Source organism: Acanthochromis polyacanthus, chromosome 7, assembly GCF_021347895.1.
Source record: "Acanthochromis polyacanthus isolate Apoly-LR-REF ecotype Palm Island chromosome 7, KAUST_Apoly_ChrSc, whole genome shotgun sequence".
Lineage (NCBI taxonomy): Eukaryota > Metazoa > Chordata > Actinopteri > Pomacentridae > Acanthochromis > Acanthochromis polyacanthus.
This window is the reverse complement of record NC_067119.1, coordinates 5,595,192-5,601,191: the sequence shown is the minus strand read 5'-3', so window position 1 is coordinate 5,601,191 and position 6,000 is coordinate 5,595,192. Positions and strand designations below refer to the sequence as shown.

General features: G+C 39.4%; 1 protein-coding gene across 1 annotated transcript in view; it reads left to right on the top strand.

Moving 5' to 3' along the window:
- Positions 1 to 542: 542 nt before the first annotated feature.
- wdfy3 (WD repeat and FYVE domain containing 3) overlaps positions 543 to 6,000 on the top strand; it is a 145,360-nt gene continuing 139,902 nt past the window's right edge. Inside the window, exon 1 of the mRNA XM_051950393.1 lies at positions 543 to 759. The gene's annotated coding sequence lies outside the window, so the exon portion shown is untranslated. The remainder of the gene's footprint in view (positions 760 to 6,000) is intronic.

Below are 6,000 nucleotides of genomic sequence, written 5' to 3'. Positions count from 1 at the left end.
AACGATATAAGGACTATTTACATGTTCACACATACAAATATGGCATGTAAACATTATTATTATTATTATTGTTTAACTTGGATGCAGTATTTAGATGCTGCTCTTGGAATTATTTAATTTATTTCTTATTATGTCTACTTTTGTGGTAACTGTTCTATCTTCTGTGCCATTTAGAAAATGTAGTAAATATAATAAGTTATTCATATTTCGACGTTTTTCCATGCTCTATCATATGCTTTAAATCTATTACACAGTGAAAATTCTACTGAAACTTGGATTTTACAAATTAGATCAAATCAAATGCAATATCAGCCAGAAAAATGTAAACATTTACCTAAGTTTTAGCGGAATTTAATTTTTAAAATTCAAATATGATGCGTTAACCCATCATTTGCTTCACATTGTTAGCTCTAATCTGGCAGAACAGGAGGATTTAAATCAGTGACCCCTAAATCCATTTTCCGGAGTGTCTTTTTGCATTTATCCGACAGATGTCAGCTTTGTGTTGCAGATGCTGCGGCTCTCTGAGATGCTGCTGGAGGAGAAGCGGCTCCTCGCTCAGACCGTTCAGATGTTGAGGGGAAAAAAATATGGCTACTCGGAGAAGGAAGGAGACGGAGCGGGGAGCACTTTTGGATTAACGGCATCGCTTCACACATATGGATGTACACGGAGCGCCCCCGCATCGACTTAATACACGCATTGGAGGTCACCGTCAACGTTCCCGCCGACGTTTTTCCCCGCAAACGCCGCTCGCTGGTGGGTAAAGCTCGGATAACGCGACCGACACTGTGGGCTCCCCGGAGCAGCTAGCTGCCCGAGCTAGCTCCGGTGCTAGCCTCCTAGCATGCTATTAGCCCAAGCAGGAATGTGCATCCAGGCTCGTTAGTTTCCAAGCCGCCGCTAGCGTGACAGTTTGGACACACAGCGGGGATATTGTTTTAATATCCGAACCCAAACCGACCGCTTTATTTGCTGTGAATTTAACGAAGGCCACACAGTTGGAAGAACGTCACAGTTTAGCCTGACAGTTGTTCAGATGCAGCGATCAGCTGGTCGCTAGCTAACTGAGGTTAAGCTAACATCTCCCCCAGCGTTGGGAGCTAAAGGTCTGCTGCTGTGTTGTGATTTCTCACTGTCACAGCGGTGCCAGAAGCAGGAATTTATCTAATTACAATGCTTGGAAAACATAAGTACAAAGACAGTATGCGGCGTTGCATAGATTTAACACACAACATTGTATTAAGGGTGGCTAATCCGGGGTTGCAGTGACAGTAATAGTGTTTTGTTGGTGTTAAAGTCACAATGACTGGCATACATGTGCAGTACAGTGCCTACAGTGCAACTTAGAGTCACCTGTGTGTGGCCTCCGGGACAGTGCATTGTCCCTGAATACATGGCCGGCTGCCAGGATGCCTTCACACCGCCTAACTGCCCCACAGCCTCTGCAGTCTGGGGCTAAATGTGGACAATGGTGCAAGTAATGCTGTTCCAAACTTGTCAGGCTCTTGCAGTGTTTACTGCGTCCCCATTGCAGTGTGATCAGAGACAGACATCACATGACTGAAAGGGTTTTACTTCTATTTGTCGTCAGTAGTTACAGATTCTGCTGATGTGCCACAAATACCCATAATTGCACAATACTGGGATAAACCAACAGTGCCATATGTAGTTTTTCTGCCATTTATATTTAGCAGTGTGATTAAATGCGAACAGAATTAGTCAGCATGAGCTGTTTGCTGTGGTTTTGTAGAGGTCTCCATCTGCATTGCACATAAAAAAAAATGCTTTAAAAAGCCATTCGTATGGTTTAACAGTGGCAAAAGCATCCAGATCAGTTTTTGGCTTTGGGAGACATTCAGATCTGGCTTTGCACTCGTCATACAGAGCTGTGTGGTTCTGATTTAAATGATCAAACACATTAGTCATGATGCCAGACACAGCTGCCAGTTCACCTGTTTTTGGTTCACATCATCCTTTCTGGGGCTGAAATATTTTCATTCAACTTGCGCCAGGTTTTCTATTTGCAGCCGAATCCCTCCTGTTCCTCGCTGTACACATGTAGAGTTAGCTTGTCAACAAACTCACTGCCTTGTAAATAAAATTGAAGACAAACATCAGTGAATGTAAGATCCAGAAATAACAGTAAATTATGTTCAATCAGACAGACTTCCCTTGATAGTTGTTCTTAGAATAGTTAATTTAGTGGTTGACAACTCAGTGATTAATTGATAAATCTTTGTAATTCAAACTTAAAAAATACAAAGCTTAATTAGTTCTTGATACATTATCTTGTAGATCAATTTCACGGCTTTATAGATCAGTCTGGTAGGATTTAGTGCAAAGGTTTCTTTCCAAACATTTAGTATGTATAGTAATTAAATTGCTAAAAAGGCAGGCAGCTAATAACAGTTCTTGTCGTTGTTGTTTTCTTGATTAATTGATGAATTGTATGATTTACAAAATGTCAGAAAATGGTGAAAAATGTTGATCATTGTTTCCCAAAACGCATCTTTAAATGTCTTGTTTTGTCCAAAGATATTCAGTTTATTGTCATAGAGAAGGAAAGAGAAAAGAAAATATTCACAATTAGTAGTCTGGAATTAGATATCAAAGACTTTTTCTTTAAAAAACTTGTTTATTTTAGAAGTTAACGTCTGATTGATTATTCATTGTTGCTTGTAAGAGTTTAGAAGAAAAACACACTGGAAGAACTAGAACTTCTTTCCATGAAGAAAAAATTACTTTTTGTCAAATATTACAAAAGAAGCCTTCATGCTTCTGTCATTTGCACAGTTTGTAATAGCTGTGAACTTCTCAGATTTGTGAAGAAAAATAGCATTTTATCAACTGCCAACAAGCCCACAAGACACATTTTAAGATTGAACAAAGCTGCTTGACTGACTGCAGACAAACTGAAGCAACTACAACCAACACCTGTGCATCTGTGTTCACCATTTTCTCAAGTATTAGTCTGTCATTTTGTCGTCGGTTTCATGCTGACCTTGTTCTAGTCACTGAATTGCAATGTGTTTGGATATTTTGGCCCGTTGCTGGTCACATCCAGTCGATTACTTCAAAGCCTAAAGCAGATCGTATGTAGAAATGAGTGGCAGCAAGCAGACTAAAATGCAATTAGAGCAGCGACAGCATCATGGCCTGTTTACGCAGTCGACCTTTTTCGGTAACTGATCATCATTTGAGTCTAATCTAATAGGAGAACCGGATTAGTTGAAGTGGATGTTGAAGTGTGTTTTGCACCTGCAGTTTGCACATTCCTGCCCGTATGCTAAACTCAATTTCAGACTAAATGTTTGCTTGTGCAGAAATTGAGTTTATTTCCACATGTGAACGGACAACAGAGTCGCCGTGTGCTTGTACTGCAAGCAGGAGGCTCTTTTTGTATGTGGTATGTTTTTCATTTACTGGATGCTGTCTTTTTCTCCTGAACAGTTAGCTTAGCAAATTAGCTAATCAGCGGGCATTCATGAAGAAATACAACTGGAATAAGTCTTAGAAGTTGAGGATTATCTTCTGGCCAGATTAAAGAAGCACTTTAAAAGGGACATCTTGGGCTATGGGATACTGTGATTGCCATTTTTCTCTATTTTCTGAGGTTAAATGGGAAACAAACTCCATAAAAATGTAAATAATTGTTGCTGAAGTCCTTAAAAATACCTGAAACATTACTACAGTGACACTAGCAGTGGATCTCACCTCTTTGTATACCTGCGAAGAAGCAAAAAGCTTCCATATTCAGTGTGCTAGGCTTGTCAGGTGGAAGTATTGTGCTAAAACTTATCCAAACATTGAGTTACCTCTCTGGGCTCTTTAATAAATATGCTTTCTGTGACATGTAGTTCATGTTGTTTACAGTAGCAGGTCATATTGCAGTTTATTAATGTGGTGTCATTGCCGGCGGTGCATATAAGTAATAACATAAGTGACATTTGGACTGTGGCCCTGTCACAGTTAGGAAATGCTGCGTTGCCTCAGATAAACAATAGCGTCGTCAGGAACATTGAATGTGTTTTCCTCTAGTTGATAGACCCTTTTCTCTGCTGTAGAAACAGACTGTTGAATTTCTTTTTGCTTGTGAATTTTCTGAAAACCTGCTAGTAGCCGGTGTCGGTGGTGTAGTCATAACTCTAGCCTTGAGGTCTTCCTTTCTTCTGCTTTTCTGCTGCTGTGCTTTCAATGCAGAGAGGCACTGAAACTGTGAAACTCTTATCACCGGTTCAGTCATGCAGCAGCTAGGCTTACTCTCCAGGGCTAAAATAAAGGCTGCTGTGGCTTAAAGAGCCCACGTTTTGCATATTTTTTTAGGCTCCTAATTGTATTTTTGGAATCTACTAGAATATGTTTGCATGCATTAATGTTGGAAAAACAAATTATTTTTCCCATAATGTACATTAATAAAGCACCTCTTCTTACCCTCTGTTTGAAATGCCCTGTTTTAGTGCCTGTCTCTTTAAGGTTTCCCCCACTCTGATTGGTCAGATAGCCTGATGAAAGCAAGACATTGTTGTCTACATTACCATAACTATCCATTTATGATTATAGGGATGTGTTAGTGGCATAAACATCTTTAGTACTGTTTGAAGGGTTGGTGAAAGTAGCCATTCAGCAAGCGCTATGCAAATGAGTTACACTGTGATGTAAATAAGTAACAAACCAAAAGCCTGGATTTTAAAGGAGGTCTTGGAGACCGATAAGAGTCAGTGTTTTGTAAGGGATATAGTAACTCTCTTAGGGTTTATAAGTTTACAAACCTTTTACATGAACAAAATATCTATAAAACCCTAAATATAAGTGGAAAAACTCAAAATGCAAACTATGGGCTCTTTAAGTACATGCAGCTTTCATCACATCTACATTTGGAGTTTTCTGTGTATTTTTTTGCTGTTTTGGTCTTGGGAGATAAAGTATTGGGTTGTTTTAAGGATTACTTTGTGTCTCATGATTGTCAACAGTAACTGTAAATTAAATTTTAACATCTTGACCAGCCTTTTTTGTGACAGTTATGAATTATTATACATTAAACAAGGTGTTGTGATAGATTCATATCCAAATGCTGATAGCTCATTCGTGAGTCTTCTACTTAAAACAGGAAGTGTAATTTAGAGATCCTGCTCACTCAGTTCTTCAAGCTACTGTAAAAGTGGATTATTTATGTCAAAGTGACTGCTGAATACTGGGGAAGTTACCAGCGCTAATGCTAATGTTTTGCTACCCTGATGACCTTTTGTTACTTCAAATTATGTCAGAATCGTTTCATGTCAGGGTTTGATATCCAAAAGGTCACGAATAGGCTCGCAACGACTGGTTTCTTCATCAGCCAGAGAGCTATCAGTGCTTTATGATTGGTTTCAGGGGGCAAAGTGATCGATTAATCAGTCTTTATGGACACGACCCTTTTCATACTGGTTAGGTCAAAGCGTTTCACAGTGGATTGATCTCTAAACGCTAATGTCGTGCAATAGAATTAGAATAAAAAGCACAGCCAGATTGCTAGATTTCAAAGTATTGAAATTGCAGTGATTTAGCACTAGTTACTGGAGGGGACTTGGTCTGAAGAAATGCTGTTAATGATCGGGAACAAAGCTGTTTGTTCAGTGTTACACCAGGGGCTAATTTTTAAAGAAAAGAAAAGGGTGCCTGTAAATGCAAAAATTCTCATAAAATGGGATGAAACCGCAGCTTAATGCAGCAAAGACTAATCATACGCAAACAACCCAAAGATTACGATCTGTGATTATATTTTTTATCTTCCCCTCTGTGTGGTGGGATGGGAGCAGAAATGTGTATTACTTCTCTGTGAGGCTCTTATTATTATTGATTAAGTGTAGCTCGGTAGCTACATTAAAGCCATGTGGATAATGCAGCTCAAGGCCAATGCTAATTTCCCTGTCAGAGCTGCAAGTGCGCTTTCTCAGGCCATGCAAAATGCATCTCAGAGGCGGCCTGTGTTGTGTATTCATGATATTATGCTCGTCTGTG